Source organism: Amblyraja radiata, chromosome 3 (genome assembly GCF_010909765.2).
Source record: "Amblyraja radiata isolate CabotCenter1 chromosome 3, sAmbRad1.1.pri, whole genome shotgun sequence".
Taxonomy (NCBI): Eukaryota; Metazoa; Chordata; class Chondrichthyes; order Rajiformes; family Rajidae; genus Amblyraja; species Amblyraja radiata.
The window spans coordinates 14,634,935-14,655,957 of NC_045958.1; positions in this window are offsets into that span (position 1 = coordinate 14,634,935).

Here is a 21,023-nt window from a genome sequence, read left to right on the forward strand (position 1 = left end):
CAAGGGGTGGCGGTGAAGGCAGATACAATTGGGATGTTTCAAAGCCTTTTACATAGTCGTGGATATGCAGGCGATGGAGTGATATGAATCATATACAGGTAGATGAGCTTAATTTATCTTGGCATCATGTTTGTACAAACTTTAGAGATAGATAGATTCTTGATTAGCATGGGTGTCAGGGGTTATAGGGAGAAGGCAGGAGAATGGGGTTAGGAGGGAGAGATAGATCAGCCATGATTGAATGACGGAGTAGATCTCCTCCTAACACTTATGACCTTATGGCTTATGACTCTACCTGCCGAAACGTCTAATCCTGTGTTGTACTGTTCTATGTTCTAATTTAACATATTCTGAAACTTGGTCAACAGCTATGCAGTCTCCCTTGAAAACATTATTAATGTTATCTGCTCCTTAAGCAAAGACTTACTTATTATGACATAGAAAAAGCCTATTTGGCCAATTGGTTCCATGCCAGCTCCTTGTAAGCAATGCAATCAATCAAATTCACTCTCTCATTTCTCTAAATCCATGCAATTTATTTACTGCCATATGCCCACATAGTCCCCTTTAGAATATAGAAGGTGGAACTACAGCACAGGTGCAGCCTCTTCAGCTGGCAATGTCTGTACCGAACATGATGCCAAATTAAATTAATCCTTTCTGCCTGCACTTGCTCCATATCCCTCTGTTCCCTGTATATCCATGTGCCTATTTAGAAACCTCGTAAACACCACAATCGTACCTGCTTTCATTATCACCTCTGTCAACGTACTCCGGGCACCCACCACCTTGTGTGCAAACCCTGTTTGCCCCACACGTCTCCTTTAAACTTTTTCATAAGGTCATAAGGAATAGTAGAATTAGGCCATTCTGTCCATCAAGTCTAATCTATCATTCAATCATGGCTGATCTATCGCTCCCTCCTAACCCCATGCTCCTAGCCTTCTCACCTCTGACACCTCTTAAAAGTTCTGCCCTTTGAATTGTTTTGCTATTGATTTATATTAAAGAGCAATTTACTGTGGCCATTGAATGTGTGGGAGGAAACTGAAGCACCCAATGGAGAACATGCAGGCTCCACATGGTCAACATCCAAGGTCAAGATTCAATCTGGTGGTTGGAGCCAAGTGTCATTGCTAAAGGCTGCACCACTCAACACCACTCGACACCACAGGGCCAGTCTTGGATTAAGATAACGAGTGAACATGTAAATCATGATGATTGTTTCAAATGCCAGTGGATAATTTTACATTTGAGTGGAAGATTTGTGAAGATTGTTTATGATTAGTAGTAATCTCCCAACAAATAATTCCAACTGATTTTTTATTACCTTATTAATAAGTTCTTCCACATTAGAAATCAAAATGCCAATGAACACTTAAAATATTCCCTGGAAAACAACAGAATATTGTATTTTGTTATTTGGGATCAAATCTCACAGAAATATTTTGGCCTCTTTCAGAGCTCGATAGTTAATTTTAATTTTAATAGAAATGACTACCACACTCTCTGAAGAGACAGTCTATTCCATTAGTTTTCCTTTCGAAGCAATCATTTTCAACATGTGCTTGGCCACTGGATGAGCATTGATTTCATTTACCAAGTGACCTTTTCATCAGAGCAGAACTGCTGGAAACAGCTGTTGGGGAAAAAGGTACCTATACTCGAAAGAATTCTGTTGTTTGCACAAAAGTACCTGAGCATTCTTCAAACCTATTCTTCATAATGCTTAAGATGTGTTTTAACAACTGAGATTTAATGCATCATATGTTCATTGAAAATTATTATTATTATTATTATTATTTTCATAATAAGAACCAATGATATATTCAAATAGTTAATCAGATTCTAATAAAGACTGAAAATAAATATCTTTGATTAACCAATCACCTGAGAGCATTGGAAGGACTGTGAATTTAATTTTATCCATGAAATCATTAGATGGGTTTCGTCAATTATCAAAGTTTGACTTTTCATAGAAACTTAGAAAATAGGTGCAGGAGTAGGCCATTCGGCCCTTCGAGCCTGCACCGCCATGCAATATGATCATGGCTGATCATCCAACTCAGTATCCTGTACCTGCCTTCTCTCCATACCCCCTGATCCCTTTAGCCACATCTAACTCCCTCTTAAATATAGCCAATGAACTGGCCTCAACTACCTTCTGTGGCAGAGAATTCCAGAGATTTCCAAAATGATATTGATTTGCCAGGACTGTCAGTTTAAAATAAACACAGTTCAGCTTTGAATTTAACATATTTTTCCATGTTCGAGATTACAACAGAAAATGCTATTTTGCTGGCTACAAATTTCTTAATTGACCAGAACATGTTATCACCAGTCACCTGTGCTTGCCTTTAACCTATGTGTTATAAATGGTTTATGCTTTACAGATCCAAATAGTTGATTTGCCCCCTAAAGCCGTCCCAATCCAAATATATCAACTCGAGTTTATTGTCATATACACAAGTTGGACGAGTTACAGGTACAATGTAAATCTTGCATGCAGCAACGTCACAGGCACATAGACTCAGACAAGGACACGAAACGTAAATTATACGTAAGGTGCACAAGATGGTGAAAAGAAAAAGTCTGCGCAAAAACAAGACATTACGGAATTAGAAAAATAAGACCACAATAATCCAAGAGGTGGTCCTGTTAAAAATCAGTGAAGGAATTAAAACATCTTAAAAATAATTTTAAAAATGTGACAGCTTCAAAAAAACTAAAAATACTTTAAAAATGCGAATAATTTATGCAGACTCCATGAATTCAAAATTCATAAATTATCTTGTACATTCCTGTATCCCCAACAGCTGAAACTCTCCATTTATATAAATGGATTCATTATTCCTACGTATTCCAAACGGTGCTGGTTCAGTGACTGCATTTTCCCTTTTAACTGCTCGTGGCATTCTTGAAAATTATTACCATTTCAGAGCACAACTGCTTGTATTTCCTGGTAAGTTTCACCTGACTATTTATTCTTGATTGGTACTGCTATGAAATGGATATGTCATCTTGTTTGAGAATGATAGAAACATGATTTTCCATTTGTAAGGAAGTTTTATGTCTCAATGACACAGTGTGTCTGAGTCAGACAGTGTAACATCCATAATATCCATGGATATCTGCACTGCAGACCAGTATGGACACATACTACAAGAATGTGAAATTCTATCACTCTGCATCACAGTTTATGTTATCTGCCATGGCATTTTGCGCCATGATTGATTTTGAGCACTGAATGGATTCAATCAATCAATCAATGACAAAACAATGAGATACAATGTAAATTATTAGCTGAGATAACTCGACTAGCCTGAGATAATAATGCTACCAATTGACTGTTCCACAAACAGCATTCAGTTAATGACCAGCATTAATGAATTGGTCATATAATTAAATTCATCATAGAGTGTGCAATCTGCTGAGAGGCATTTGAGCTTGTGCCATATAATAAACTCATTAGTAGAATTTAGAAGTTAAAGGGGCAGTCACAGTATGGATTCAACATTGACAAAGAGATAAATAGTAAAGAATGGTTATTTTACTGACTTGCTTTTTAGTGTTTTTTCCCCCTGATTTATATACACTTACCATTAATGCTGACACTTCTTTGAAATTAGTGTAATTATTTAAATTCAGGTTGTCACATTTGGAGAAGCACAATAGTGATTCAATTAACAAGTGAATTAAATTGTGTATCCTTTTTAGAAAGGGAATATAAAGGAATTTTGATCTTGATAATTTGAAATATTACTATACATATGGTTTGAATTAATAGATAATAGATAATAGACAATAGGTGCAGGAGTAAGCCATTCGGCCCTTCGAGCCAGCACCGCCATTCAATGTGGTCATGGCTGATCATTCCCAATCAGTACCCCATTCCTGCCTTCTCCCCATATCCCCAGACTCCGCTATCTTTAAGGGCCACATGTAGCTCTCTCTTGAAAGTATCCAGAGAACCGGCCTCCACCAGAGAATTCCACAGACACACAACTCTCTGTGAGAAAAAGTGTTTCCTCGTCTCCGTTCTAAATGGCCTACCCCTTATTCTTAAACTGTGCCCCCTGGTTCTGGACTCCCCCAACATCGGGAACATGTTTCCTGCCTCTAGCATGTCCAAACCCTTCACAATCTTATATGATTCAATAAGAACCCCTCTCATCCTTCTAAACTCCAGAGTGTGCAAGCCCAGCAGCTCCATTCTCTCAGCATAGAATGTCCTTCCACAAATTAGGGGATCAAAACTGCACACAATACTCCAGGTGTAGTCTTACTAGGGCTCTGTACAACTGCAGAAGGACCTCTTTGCTCCTATACTCGACTCTTCTTATTATAAAGGCCAACATGCCATTCGCTTTCTTCACTGCCTGCAGAACCTGCATGCTTACTTTCATTGACTGATGAACAAGGACCCCCAGATCCCTTTTCCCAACTTGACGCCATTGAGATAGTAATCTGCCTTCCTGGTTTTGCTACCAAAGTGGATAACCTCACATTTATCCACATTAAACTTCATCTGCCATGCATCTGCCCACTCCCCCAACCTGTCCAAGTCACCCTGCATTCTCATAGCATCCTCCTCACAGTTCACACTGCACCCAGCTTTGTGTCATCTGCAAATTTGCTAATGTTACTTTGAATCCCTTCATCCAAATCATTGATGTATATTGTAAATAGCTGTGGTCCCAGCACCGAGCCTTGCGGTACCCCACTAGTCACTGCCTGCCATTCTGAAAGGGACCCGTTAATCCCTACACTTTGTTTCCCGTCTGCCAACCAATTTTCTATCCATGTCAGCACTCTACCCCAATACCATGTGCCCTAATTTTTCGCACTAATCTCCTATGTGGGACCTTATTAGATGCTTTGTGAAAGTCCAGGTACACTACATCCACTGACTCTCCCTTGTCCATTTTCCTAGTTACATCCTCAAAAAATTCCAGGAGATTAGTCAAGCATGATTTCCCCTTCGTAAATCCATGCTGACTCGGACCGATTCTGTTACTTCAATCCAAATGTGCGGCTATTTCATCTTTTATAATTGACTCCAGCATCTTCCCAACCACCGATGTCAGGCTAACTGGTTAATAATTCCCTGTTTTCTCTCTCCCGCCTTTCTTAAAATGTGGGATAACATTAGCTACTCTCCAATCCACATGATCCTGAGTCTATAGAACATTTGAAAAATATCACCAATGCATCCACGATTTCTAGAGCCACTTCCTTAAGTACCCTGGGATGCAGACCATCAGGCCCTGGGGATTTATCAGCCTTCAGTCCCATCAGTCTATCCAACACCTTTTCCTGCCTTATGTGGATTTCCTTCAGTTCCTCCGTCATCCCAGATCCTCTGGCCACTACTATATCAGGGAGATTGTTTGTGTCCTCCTTAGTGAAGACGGATCCAAAGTACCTGTTCAACTCATCTGCCGTTTCCTTGTTCCCCATAATAAATTCACCTTTTTCGGTCTTCAAGGCTCCAACTTTGGTCTTAACTAATTTTTACCTCTTCACATACCTAAAGAAGCTTTTACTATCCTCCTTTATATTCTCTCCCTGTATTGTCTTTTTAGTTATCTTCTGTTGCTCTTTAAACATTACCCAATCCTCTTGCTTCCCGCTCATCTTTGCTACGTTATACTTCTTTTTTATTTTTATACTGTCCCTGACGTCCCTTGTCAGCCACGGACACCCCTTACTCCCCTTGGAATCTTTCTTTCTTCTGGGAATGAACTGATCCTGCACCTTCTGTATTATTCCTAGAAATACCTGTCATTGTTGTTCCACTGTCATCCCTGCTAGTGTATCTTTCCAGTCAACGTTGGCCAGCTCCTCCCTCATGGCCCCATAGTCCCCTTTATTCAACTGTAACACTGACACCTTCGATCTACCCTTCTCCCTCTCAAATTGTAGATTAAACCTGACAATATTATGGTCACTGCCTCCTAATGGCTCATTAACCTTGTTCCTTTATCAAATCCGGTTCATAAAGGGTCTGTCCCACTTGGCCGTCATTCGCGCGTCATTTACGCGATCTGCTAGCGTGTGGGTAGCGTGTGGGTAGCGCGAGGACGGGCGCATGGAGTGGTGTGGATGGGTGTGGAGTGGCGTGGATGAGTGTGGACTTCGTCCTGCACTAAATCTTTGCGCGCCACCGGCCTGTCGCGTAACTGATGGCGAAAGTGGGACAGGCCCAAGACCCTGGCGCGACGCAACGTCTCACCTCCAACAGCAGCAGAAGCAGGCAAACAATCGCCGAACTTGGCCTGGGGCTCACGGCCGTTGCGGTTCCGGATCCGCCCCCACTTCTACTTCCAGAGCGGGGCCAAGACAATTGAAGATGGACACAAAATGCAGGATTAACTCAGCGCGACCGGCAGCATCTCTGGAGAGAAGCAATGGGTGACGTTTCGGGTCAAGACCCTTCTTCAGACCGAAGAAGAGTCTCGACCCGAAACATCACCAATTCCTTCTCTACAGAGATGCTACCGGACCCGCTGAGTTACTCCTGCATTTTGTGTCTATCTTCAAATGACGTCACCCGCTCCAGACGGCTGTGCGAACGCATGATGACGCGCGCGACTGTCACGCGTCAGTCACTACCGGCCTGTCGCGTAAATGACAGCCAAGTGGGACAGGCCCTTTACATAACACTAAATCCAGAATTGCCTTCTCTCTGGTAGGCTTTAATACAAGCTGCTCTAAGAATCCATCACGAAGGCCATCTACAAAGTCCCCTTCTTGGGGTCCAGTACCAACCTGATTTTCCCAGTGTACCTGCATGTTGAAATCTCCCATAACAACCACAGCATTACCTTTGCTACATGCCAATTTTAACTCCTGATTCAACTTGCACCCTATGTCCAGGCTACTGTTTGGGAGCCTGTAGATAAGTCCCATTAGGGCCTTTTTACCCTTACAATTCCTTAGTTTTATCCATACTGACTCCACATCTTCTGTTTCAATGTCACCCCTTGCAAGTGACTGAATTTCATTCCTCACCAGCAGAGCTACCCCACCCCCTCTGCTCACCTGTCTGTCTTTTCGATAGGAGGTATACCCTTGAATATTCAGTTCCCAGCCCTGGCCCTCTTGCAGCCATGTCTCTGTAATTCCCACAACATCATACTTGCCAATTTCTAACTGAATTATAAAGAAAAATAAGACAAATCCACCTAAAAAGTTATGTCATGTATGTTGTCCACAATGGAATGGAGCATTAACATTTCACATTCAGCAGTATGTAGATCCCATTTCTGCATCTTAAATTACAATAAAATACAATTTATATAGGGGGAGCTTAAATGAGCTAATTATAGGAATTTAGGAATATAGGACTAGAGGCCATAGCCTCAGAATTGAAGGACGTTCTTTTTGGAAGGAGATGAGGAGACATTTCTTTAGTCAGAGGGTGGTAAATTTGTGGATTTCTTTGCCACAGAAGGCTGTGGGGGCCAAGTCAGTGGATATTTTTAAGGCAGAAATAGATAGATTTTTGATTAGTACAGGTGGCACATGTTATGGGGAGATGGCAGAAGAATGGGTTGGGAGAAAGAGATAGATCAGCCATGATTTAATTGGTGGAGCAGTAGACGATGGGCCGAATGACCTAATTTTACTTCGGAGTCACGTGAATGACTACGTGAAGAACCCCGCTTCCAACGCATGCGTGTCATATCGCTACACGCATTGCACGAGTCAACAGGAGGGGGGAGGACGTCCCCCATTAACGGGGGAAAACACGGAATGGATGTTAAATAAAAAAGTATTTGCTGAAATTACAGCAAAATATGGTACGCCAGATATTGATCTTTTTGCATCCAGGTTGAATCACCAACTACCAAGGTATGTGTCCTGGGAACCAGACCCTGGGGCAGAAGCTACAGATGCTTTCTCACTGCATTGGGGGAAATGGTTTTGTTATGCATTTCCTCCGTTCTGCCTCATCAATCGGGTACTAAGAAAAATTCAACAAGATTCGGCATCTGGGATTCTCATAGTACCCGATTGGCCTACTCAACCGTGGTATTCGGTTATCCAGGGGATGGTGTTAAAACCATGTTCCATTATTGGACATAGCCAAAATTTACTAATTCATCCAGTGACTGAGGACAGTCACTCATGCCATAAGAATATGGATTTGTTGATTTGTAGAGTCTGAAAGACCCACTAGACGGCATGGGGCTGTCAGACAGGACTATGAATCTCATCACATCAGCACAAAGACTGTCAACACAAAAGCAGTACCTCGGACATATCAAGAAATGGGGCAAATACTGCTTTGACAACAACCTAGACCAAAGAGCCAAGAACATTCCGGCCGTATAGGAATTTTCTAACAAGCCTCCATTGTGATAAACGATTGGGCTACAGTGCCATTAATAGTGCCAGAAGTGCACTCTCCAATTACCTATCGCAAGGAACGGAGCGGCACACGGTGGGAACGCACCCCCTGGTAACAAAACTTATGAGGGGCATATTTAATTAAAAACCCCCAAAAACCAGGTACTACAGAATCTGGGATGTGGGTGTCGTTTTGACCATGCTGAAAAGTTGGTCGCCCATAAACGCCATTATCACTTCGAAAACTGACCATGAAGATGGTTGTGCTGATAGCGTTAGTTACCGCACAACGAGTCCAGTCATTAAACAAACTGAGGCTGGACTGCTTGATCATCTCACCCGAGAAACTGGTATTTGTCATACATGATTTAATAAAACAAAACAGACCAGGTTCATCGGGGCAAGTGATCGAATTTATGGCATATCCAAATGACGAAAGCCTGTGTATAGCCAAACATATCCTATTATACATGGAAAATACCAAGATCATTCGAGGTCAGGAAATGGCTCTGTTAATTTCTTACAAGAAACCGCACAAAAGGGTCACGACCCAAACTATCTCAAGGTGGCTGAAATATGTCCTAAAGATGGCAGGAATAGACACTAATGTTTTTAAATCTCATTCCACCAGGGCTGCAGCGACGTCCACAGTGCCCACAGACCAAATCCTCAGAATGGCAGGATGGTCATCGGGAAAGACTTTCCAAAGGTTTTATAACAAACCAGTTTTGGATCCATCATCATTTTCTGAAAGCATATTACGTTCAATAATATAATTTGCCCGAAAAGTTACAGGGCTATGATTTCAACTTAATAAATTTAATTTTCGTTATATCACACAAGTCTTTGTATTGGTGTGTTCAAAAATTGCTAACGATACCTTCTCCCAATACTCAAGGCAGTTGTGAAGCATGGACTCGTTCCACGGCATGAGGTCACAGAGCTTTGAAATCTTCACGTAGTCACTCACGTGACTCCGAAGTAAAATAGTAAGATTAAACGAGAACTTACCAGTTTGAAGTTTGATTGGTATTTTATGAGGAGTTACGATGAGGGATTACGTGCCCTCCGCTCCCACCCTCCTATGATCATATCAAAAACTGGTATCTCTTTGATAATCTTACTATGTTAGGTCATTATAGGTTTCTGTGACCTCACACCGCTGCTTTGAAGAATGACACGCATGCGTTGGAAGCGGGGTTCTTCACGTAATCCCTCATCGTAACGCCTCATGAAATACCGATCAAACTTCAAACTGGTAAATTCTCGTTTAATCTTACTATTCTACTCCTATTACTTACGACCTTATGAATTTCAGTTTATGTAGTGTGATTGCTTACTGGACACCCATATTATTTGGGTATTTCTTGCATTTGATATGCAGTGAATACAGGTATAAAACAACCCTGAAATGAAGATGGCACTTAGAATCTGAATAACCGTGACAGCTAGGCTAATTTATTCTCAAGTAATGCACCGGTCAACTGTTCTTGTGATGTGTTTGGAATGTTTGAACAGAATAGGAGTTTTTCATCTCAAAGATGGGGCCTCATTGAGCATGAAAAAGTAGCCGAGACTATGCACCTCTGGAGTAGCCCTCAAACCACCAACCTCTCATTTTAGACAAAAATATCAAAGCCCTACAGCAAGCTTTAAACCTATTTACCTGTTATGCTGGCAGTTCAAAATGTGTTAATGTTACATGTACAGGGGATGATGCTGCCGTTAAATTAGCAGGCTCACAATCCTGAGACCTGGACTAACAATCCAGAGAAATACTGTAAATTCAAATCCCACTGTGGCATTGCTGTGGAATTAAAATGGAGTGTGTAATCGCGAATTTGCTGCTGACACATCTCATCATTGCAATGATAACCACCACAAACTACCAGATTCCCATTAAAACTCACCTGGCTCATTGTTGTCCATTATCAAAGAAATCTGCCATTCTTGTTTTGTCCAGTCTACATATCAAGGAGACCCACTGCAATGTAGCTGGCTCCTAAATGCCTTCTGAAATGGCCAAGGGAGCCACTCAGTTGTACCGTTCCCACTATATTCAATAAATATATTGCCACAGATGTCTATAAATGCCACGGATGGCTGTGGAGGCCAAGTCATTGAGTATTTGTAAGGCAGAGATTGGCAGATTCTTGATTAGTAAAGGGCCTGACCCACTTAGGCGATACTTTTCAGCGACTGTCATAGTCATAGCAGGTCGCCGAAAAACCGGTGACTGGAACCCCCGACGATAATGTCTACGACAAGGTACAACTTCCTACCACCGAGTTGATGTCAAGCTACGGCAAGCTACTGACAACTGGCGACCCATTAGGACGTCCACCTACGACCATACCTACGACAACCTACGCCCACTACGACAAGCTACGACCCTGTCTGCGACAACTGAAGACAACTTAAGGCAATTCAGTCGCCGGTACCTGTCGCCGTTTCACGTAGGTTGACGTAGGTAGTTGCCAATGGAATTCACCAGTCAGCACTGGCGACAACCTAAGTCATCCTGGCGACAACCTACGACAGCACCCACGTCAGGAGAAGTCAAACTACGCTCATTGGCAACAAGCCCACTGTCGCCAATTTTTAAAAAACATTTCAAAATCCAGCGGCAAACAAAAAACGCTACGATTCTTTGGGCGACTGACGAGCCTACTCCCAACCATACCGGTGACCATGTCGCAACAGTCTAGTCGCCTGTAGTCGCCTAAAAAATCACCTAAGTGGAACAGGCCCTTAAGGGTGTCAATGGTCATTGGGAGAAGCCAGGAGAATGGGATTGAGAGGGAAAGGTAGATCAGCAATGATTGAATGGCAGAATAGACTCGGTGGGCCGAATGGCCTACTGCTGCTCTTATGAAATAAAAGGAAAAATGGACAGGCTACCTGCAGCAATGAAGCACCACATTCAGAGTATCAACTACCTTCTGATACATCAGTGCTCTTGCATACTTACCCACACTTTACCTACCTTTTTCACACAGAGAGTTGTGAGATGTGAGAAGGATGAGAGGGCATCTTATTGAAATACGATTATTAAGAGTTTGGACACGCTAGAGGAAGGAAACATGTTCCCGATGTTGGGGGATTCCAGAACCAGTGCCCACAGTATAAGAATAAGGGGTAAGCCATTTAAAATGGAGATAAGGAAACACTTTTTCACACAGAGAATTGTGAGTCTGTGGAATTATCTGCCTCAGAGGGCGGTGGAGGCCAGTTCTCGGGATACTTTCAAGAGAGAGCTTGATAGGGCTCTTAAAGATAAGCGGAGTCAGGGGATAGATGGGCTGAGATGGCTTGTTTCCGTGCTGTAATTGTTATATGGCTATATGGGGAGAAGGCAGGAACGGGTTACTGATTGGGGATGATCAGCCATGATCACATTGAATGGTGGTGCTGGGTCAAAGGGCCAAATGGCCTACTCCTGCACCTATTGTCTACTGGATGATGCACGGAAGGAAGCAGAAGCACAGAATGTACTCTGGGAGGTGAACTTCAGTGGCCATCACCAAGATAAGTTTGGCAGCACCACCACAGCCTTAGCCCGTAGACCAGGTCTATGACCCAACATAAGGAATAAATCGACTTAACTTCAACTTCGGGCTTTTGTACATCCTTCCTGACAGAAGCAGCAAAAAGAGAGCAAGGTACTGTACCTACCTGACCTCCCGGTGGCTCAGCACTTCAACTCCCCCTCCCATTCCCAATCCGACCTCTCTGTCCTGGGTCTCCTCCATTGCCAGAATGAGCAACACCAGAAATTGGAGGAACAGCACCTCATATTATTGTGTACCCAAGGTACTGTACCAGTCAGGATACTTCCTAAATTTAATCCGCAGACGTTTGTTAGCGTATTCGGTGACATACCAAATGTCTAAATTTCAAAGAAAGTAGAGGCATAGGTGCACCGTCTTTGTGATTATATTTATGTGCAGGGCCCAGGATATGTTACCTGAGGTGTTAATGCCCTCAAATTTATGGCTGCCAACTCTCTCCATCACCAACTCACCAATAAGGCCTGGCACACGATCTCTTCTTTGCCCTTTCTGAATTCAACAATTATTCTGCTTTTTGTTAATCTTGGGTGAGGTTGTTGTTCAGGCACCACTCAACCAGGTGTCCTATCTCTCTCCTGTATACTGTCTCATCACCAGCCATGATTTGGCAGACAGCAGTGGTGTAGTTGGTGAATTTATAGATGACATTTGAGCTGTGCTTAGCCACACAGACATGGGTGTAAAGAGAGTACAAAGTTGTTTGCTGTTGTTGGATGTCAATTATCTCAGCCCCAAATCTACGATGCTGTAGTTCCTCAGAACGGGGTGTTATACCACAAATATTAATCTGTTGCATCAATGACCTTCCAGGTATCACAAGGTCAGAAAGGGGGATGTTTTGTGATGATTGAACGATGTTCGATTCCATTTATGACCCCACAAATGAAGACACAAGAGACTACAGATGCTGGAATCTGGAGCGAAAGAGAAACTGCTGGAGGAGGTTAACGAGTCAGGCAGCATCAGTGGAGGAGATAAATCATCTGCTCTTCATCGTCACTGGGTATGAATCCTGCAACTCCCTACCCAAGTGCTCTGTGGAAGTATATATCAAAAGGATTTGAGTATAGGAGCAGGGAGGTTCTACTGCAGTTGTACAGGGTCTTGGTGAGACCACACCTGGAGTATTGCGTGCCGTTTTGGTCTCCTAATCTGAGGAAAGACATTCTTGCCATAGAGGGAGTACAGAGAAGGTTCACCAGACTGATTCCTGGGATGGCAGGACTTTCATATGAAGAAAGACTGGATAGACTCGGCTTGTACTCGCTAGAATTTAGAAGATTGAGGGGGGATCTTATAGAAACTTACAAAATTCTTAAGGGGTTGGACAGGCTAGATGCAGGAAGATTGTTCCCGATGTTGGGGAAGTCCAGAACAAGGGGTCACAGTTTAAGGATAAGGGGGAAGTCTTTTAGGCCCGAGATGAGAAAAACATTTTTCACACAGAGAGTGGTGAATCTGTGGAATTCTCTGCCACAGAAGGTAGTTGAGGCCAGTTCATTGGCTATATTTAAGAGGGAGTTAGATGTGGCCCTTGTGGCTAAAGGGATCAGGGGGTATGGAGAGAAGGCAGGTGCAGGATACTGAGTTGGATGATCAGCCATGATCATATTGAATGGCGGTGCAGGCTCGAAAGGCCGAATGGCCGACTCCTGCACCTATTTTCTATGTTTCTATGTTTCTAGATATCAGAGCCGTATAAGCAGGCAGATCCCTACCACATTTTTCAATGGCAATTTGGAATGGGCCACAAACTCTGGCCCTGCCAGGGATCATTCAGATCCCCCAAATTTAGTTTCATTTAGAGATGCAACACAGAAACAGGCCTTTTAACATGCCGAGTCCGAGCTGACCAGCGATCCCCGCACACTAACATTAACCCTACACACATGAGGGACAATTTACAGTTATACCAAGTCAATTAGCCTACAAACCTGTACATCTTTGGAGTGAGGAAGGAAACAGGAGCACCGGAGAAAACCCACTTAGATCACGGGGAGGACATTCAAACTCCATACAGACAGCACCCATAGTCAGGATGGAACCCAGGCGTCTGGCGCTGCAAAGCTGCAGCTCTACCACAGCACCACCGCATGCATGAATATAAGCCCACAGTCCAACATTAATTTAAAGCCTGGAGGAGTCTCGATCGCTGTCCAGGTTGCTGGTTGCTGGGATGTCAGATTTGTTCACTGCACCTATGGTTGCTCACTCCATTTAAAACATAATAAGGTGTGTGCTGTTACCAGAAGTTTGATCCCATCTGCAGAGATCATAAGAAAGAGCCCATCTACAAGAAATTTCGATCTTCTTAGTCACATTAGCCAAATAAAGGTTATTTGCAGTTTTTATATCATGGTGCTCTGCAAATGTTTGCATGATTGCATGTTTTCCACTCTCCATCTAATATGTTCAGTTACACAGTTGAAAGTTCTCTCACGAGCAAATCTTAGCTCGCTTCTGCCACAGGAGTACATTCACTGGCTTTGATCTCAGTGTAAGCTTTCTTACCTCCCCCCGGACATGGAGACAAAACCTTCCCTTGGATTGTTCAGCTGTTAGGTTTATCATGTGTCTTCACATCTTAGAAGCTGCGGAAAATTGCCATCAACAGACTTGTTTAATCTTAAACTGGCCAAAAAATATAAAGGGCAACAGCCAAATAAATGATTAAACAAGATGACCAATAACACGTTAAACCAACCGATTTCATCAATTAAGAAAAAATATCCTTGTAACGCAGGAGGATGAGGGGTGATCATAAAGAGGTGTATAAAATCATGAGAGGAATAGATCGGGTAGATACACAGAGTCTCGTGCCCAGTGTAGGGGAATCGAGGACATAGGTTTAAGGTGGAGGGGGAAAGATTTAATAGGAATCCCAGGGGTAACCTTTTCACATAAAGGGTGGTGGGTATTTGGAACAAGCTGTCAGAGGAGGTAGTTAAGGCAGGGACAATTACAACATTTGAGAAATACATGGATAGGACAGGTTTGGAGGGTTATGGACCAAACTCGGGCAGGTGGGACTAGTGTAGCTGGGACATGTTGGCCGATGTGGGCAAGTTGGGCCGAAGGTCCTGTTTCCACACTGTTTCACTCTTTGACTCGATAACTTTAAATGATCAGGTATGCTCCCTCCATATCTACCCTCATTCCCACCTCTCTACCCCTCCCCCTCTCTACCCCCCTCCCTCTCCTTCCCTCGCTCTCTCCATCTCTACCTTCCCTCCCCCCAAATCGACCCCCTCCCTCTACCCCCTCCCTCTCTCTACCCCCCTCCGTCTCTGCTCCTCTCCCTCTCTACCTCCCTTCCCCTCCCTCTACCCTCCCTTTCTACTCCCCTCTCTCTCCCTCTCTACCCCCACCCCCCTCCCTCTCTACCCCCTCGCTCTATACCCCCCCTCTCTACTCCCCCTCCTCTCTACTCCCCACACTCTCTTCCACCCCCTCCCTCTCTACCCCCCCCTCTCTACTCCCCCTCCCTCTCTACCCCCCTCCCTCTCTACCCCCCTCCCTCTCTACCCCCCCCCCCCTCTACTCCCCCTCCCTCTCTACCCTCCTCCCTCTCTACCACCCCTCCCTCTCTACCACCACTCCCTATCTAGGGATTAAAGAGGGAGGGTGAAGATGAAGAGGAAGGAGTGCTGAGAGATGAGGAGAAATGAGCCGCGCCTGGGCTATGCGTGAGTGGTGCAATATTGTGTTGGGGGAACGGCTTGCATTGGGGGAATGGGCGCGTGGTGGAATCTTACTTTGGGGGAGCAAACCCAATGTGTCTGCACTTAGCCTGCACAGTAATGCTTCCACCTTCTATGTCACAACGGGAACCCATCATCCGCGCCTGCGCAGTTGGGAGCTATGGGTGAGTAGTGGAATAATGTGTTCGGGAACCAGCCCTCCCATGTGACGCCGCCCCCCCCCCCCCTCCCTCCCACGCGTTGGGGGACAGGACCCAACGGGTCCCACTTGGTCTAGTCTCAATTTAAAATTACATTCAACCATGGACGTAAATAGGTAAATGTTTGAATATTTAACTTGGTTCTCCATTAAACCAACAATCGCAGATTAAGGCAAACAGAACGTCTCACTTTAATGAACCAATAGGTTGATTTTGATCATTTGATTCTATCTGCAACCGGTAATATAGAAAGTATCACCTTTTACCCTTCCTTCTCCGCAGTACAAACCAACCCTTGGTCTTTCTCACATCAGACATTCAAAAACTATGACCTTTCCAGTCAATGGAGAAAGAGGCAGAATGGTGAATATACATGTTTTTATTTCAGCAGCCATCTGCTAGGTACTGACAAGACAAGGCTTGTTCTGGACAATTCATATCAGGTTTCTCGTAGTTTTTTCACCATTTTAGATACGGACCAGAGAAGGGAAATCCAGACTTACCATGCTAAACAGCACCTTGCATGCATGGGTCAACGCTAAACACCACCTATCATGCTGGCTCATCACTAAACAGTGCCTTCATCACTGGCAGCAGTACTAACACCTGTATTTTCAAAACTTTGATTGAACACCACTCAACATTCCAAATTTCTCGATCTAGCATCTGGATTAAATGGAAAATTTGAACCAAAAAATGGATGATGTAATTTGTCAAATTATGCCTTTTAGGAGGTTATGCTAAGGCAGGACTTGCACAGTACATTACTGTAGAACAGAAAGATGTAGGGGCACATAGAAACATAGAAACATGCATAATTCCCTGAAAATGCTGATACTGGTACACAGGGTGGTGAAGAAGGCATTTGGCACACTGGGCTTCATCAGTTCTAACATTGAGTAAAGAGTTGGGACGTCAATTTGCAACTGTACAAATTGTTGGTGAGGCCACCTAGAGTATTGTGTGAAGCTCTGGTTGCCTAGCTATATGAAAGGTGTCATTTTGCTGGGATGTGTATAAATACAATTCACAAAGATGTTACTAGGATTGAAGGGCTTAAGCTAGAAGGAGAGACTGGAGAGGCTGGGGTTAGTTCCCTGGAGCTCAGGAGGACGAGGGATGACCTTATAGAACTCATAGATAAAAGGTGTAGATAAGGTGAACGGTCACAGTCTTTTCCCCAAGGAAGAGGAGTTTGAAACTAGATGACATAAATTTAAGCTGAGAGGGAAATTTTAAAGATGACCTGAGCTTCTTCCCCACAGAAGCTGGTGGATAAGTGGAACGAGCTGCTAGAGGAAGTGGTAGAGGCAGGTACAATTGCAATGTTTATAGGATATTTCACTGAATGCATGGATTGGAATGGTTTACAGGGGTACGGGCCAAGCATTGTCAAATGGTATTAGCTCTGTTCAGTGTGAATGAATTGGGCTGAAGGGACTGTTTCTAAGCTGCATAACTCTTCGAACCTATGATTATATTTCATGAAAAATAAATATGATTTTATTAATCTCCCAGGTTAAACCTTGCAGTTCAGGTTTATTCAGATAAATCTATGCTGCATGCCTCAAAGGGACAGCATACCCTTCCTCATATATAATTTTCACAGCCTCTCACAAATCTCCAGTTGTAGTTTCACCAGTGCTTTAATATAATCCTTACTCCTTTATTTTAAGTCCTCGGGATATAAAGGTTAGCATTCCATGAACCTTTTTGATCATTTTCTGTATCAGTCCTTCACAATTTAATGATGACTTGACCCTCCCTTGTTTCTAGCTTTTCAACATCCTTTTGGCTTAAAAATAATTTTATATCTGTCTATATTTGAAATCCATTGGCGGCCATTTGTCCTTTCAATTAAGCTATTTATATTTTTGTATTTTAATAGTTCCATCCGCATTATGAATGATGGCGCCAAGTCTCAGTATGCCAAACTGGATATCTGGCAGATTGTCATTTGCATTATTTTTGCTTATTTTGACATTGGTGAGTCTGATTCTATATTAGTTCACTTTAAATGTCTGATATGCCATGTCTTTTGTTCTGCTGTGAATACTGATGCAGCATCTGCAAATATTATCCAAGCATATTTGCCGTTTCTTTTTTTTATATTCACATCACCATTATTAGTTTGCAAGGGGCCCTATATTTCTCCTCACCACCATTTTCCCAACCTAATTATAAACAAAATGCTTTGCTTAATTATTTTTTATACCACATAAGCTTTGTTCTCTGCCATATATTGTATTCCTCCAAGTACCTTCCCATGTTTTCAGCATTTAGTATAATTTTTGTGTTTATTTTTTGTTATTTTAGAAAAATAGAAACATAGAAAATAGGTGCAGGAGGAGGCCATTCGGCCCTTCGAGCCAGCACCGCCATTCAATATGATCATGGCTGATCATCCAACTCAGTATCCTATACCTGCCTTCTCTCCATACCCCCTGATCCCTTTAGCCACAAGGGCCACATCTAACTCTCTCTTAAATATAGCCAATGAACTGGCCTCAACTACATTTTACTTCGGAGTCACGTGAGTGACTACGTGAAGAACCCCGCTAGGACGCATGCGTGTCATATCGCTACACGCATTGCAACGAGTCACAGCAGGGGGGAACGACGTTCCCCTTAGCGGCAAGATTTGAAAGCCGGGAACAGCAGGTAAGGAGACTGCGTTCCTTCCACTTACCTTACAGGTGGAGACATGGACCAGATCCACGAAGGCTGCGGGAAAGCTGGCGGGGGAGAACCGCGGAGTTGCGGGCAGCCGGCAGCAGCAGCCAACGGCACGCCAATCTCCCGTAATGGGAACAGCTGTGCCCGACTTCGCTCCCGCACCGGCCACGGCCGGGCGGTAGAGCGAAGCAAAAAACTAACAGAGTCGTTGACTCCGATGAGTACGACTCTGAATAGCCGCGAGCGGCCAGTGCCTGTGCGCATTGGGGCCGGTTGGAGCGGCTGGGAGCGGCCGCGAGCGGCCAGTGCCCATGCGCATTGGAGCCGGTTGGAGCGGCTGGGAGCGGGGAACAAAAGCAGCCGCGACAGCCAGTGCCCATGAGCATTGGAGCCGGTTGGAGCGGCTGCAGGAGCGGCTTCAGGAGCAGCCGCGACGGCCAGTGCCCGTGAGCATTGAAGCCGGTTGGAGCGGCTTCAGGAGCAGCCGCGACGGCCAGTGCCCGTGAGCATTGAAGCCGGTTGGAGCGGCTTCAGGAGCAGCCGCGACGGCCAGTGCCCGTGAGCATTGAAGCCGGTTGGAGCGGCTGCAGGAAAGGGAGCAGGAGCGGCTTCAGGAGCAGCCGCGACGGCCAGTGCCCGTGAGCATTGGAGCCGGTTGGAGCGGCTGCAGGAACTGGAGCAGGAGCAGCTTCAGGAGCAAGCGGCTTCAGGAGCAGCCGCGACGGCCAGTGCCCGTGAGCATTGGAGCCGGTTGGAGCGGCTGCAGGAACTGGAGCAGCAGCGAGTGGCCAGTGCCCGAGAGCATTGGAGCCAGCTGGAGCGGCTGTTGGAGCAAGTACTCCAAAGTGACAGGCTCCGGGAGATGGAGACTAGTCACAGTGGGCAGCTAGTAAGTCCTACAGCAGTACCTCTTGTAGGGCTGCACAGTGTTTCTCCCTCATCCGAGGGGAGTACAGGGGGTCAATTCTGGGCTGACCCTAAAGAGGGGTGCAGAACATACCCCTAGTGCACATGGGGTGCAAGAAAACCTATTCGATATGGTGTCCCAGTTTATTCAACCCGACCAAACTGGCCAAAACCTGGAACCTAAAATAGCTGCAAGTATTGACTACTTGTCATTTAACCAGCTATAAGAACAGGCATTAATTGGACACCACAGCAAGACACCTACCACCAGGGAACTGCAAAACACTGAATGTTCCCAGTGTCAACCAGAGTATTTGAAAACATGTCGGAGCCTCAATCAGAGCCAGGGACTTGAAACTACAGAAAGTTCTGAAAGTCCTAACAGCAGGAATTACGGTTTCGCCCGCAACAAGGTCACCAAGATGCACTGGCTTTATTCTGCAACTACCAATACGAGTAAAAATACTACTTATCAAACGAGGCAACGTATCAAAACAGGTAAAAGAACTAGTGCATTCCCCAGGAAGTAGTTTTTAGGCGTTGCTTTAATAAGCCCCAGGGTTACCCTCTTCGTCGCCTAAAAACTACTTCCTGGGGAATGCACTAACCCTCAACACCGACCCAACAACAGATCCAGACACCGGCGCCTCAACGTCCACGGAGGATGCCGAAAAAGTAACAAACCTACCAATAGTAACCATGGAGGTAGGTGGGTCTGGTTCCTAACGAGGTTGGTGGGAGATTACAATTCTATCTGGATGCTTGGAATAAATTAACTACCGACACTTATATTTTCAGAAGTATAGGGTTATACCATAGAATTTATACACAACATAATCCTCCAGTTCAGCATGTACCGAACCGAATGTTCGTGCTTACAGGCAAAGAAAAATCAAAAGCGCATGCTGAACTACAGTGGCCATATAAAAAAGGAGTAATGGAAGAAACCCAACACAAATCACAGGAATTCGTGTCCAAAATCTTTATCATAAACTAGATGGTGGTTGCCGCATCATCATAGATTTGACTAATTTGAATACTTCGTACAATATATTCATTACTAGATGAGAACCTTTGTTACTGCTAAGCAATTGATTCCTAGGTTACTACATGGCAAGCATCGATTTAAAAGATGCTTACTATACAGTACCCATTAGAAGTGACCACAGATGTTATTTAACACAATGGATCAACTGGGGTTCACCCTTAACACAGTTCACATGTCAGTGACTTTGCCGAAAGAAAAGGTTACAGCCTTAATGGAGGCTTGCAGCAAAACAAAACCATCCATCAGACTGGTAGCAAGAATAATTGGCATTATAGTGGCTGCGTTTCCAGCCACACAAATCGGACCTTTACATTATCAAAAATTACAGAGGGCTAAAATACGAGCACTCAAAAATTATGGTGGTCATTTTGACAGACCAATGAAACTACCAACAGAGGCCACAAAGGAACAAAATGGTGGAAATATAACATTAGGCATTGTTCCGATCCAAACATTATCAGCTACCCGTCTATGGAACTACAATCTGATGCCAGTGCACTTGGATGGGGTGCTACCAATTCCATCTCCAGCTGTGGGGGAGATGGAATGCACAGGAGGCATCATT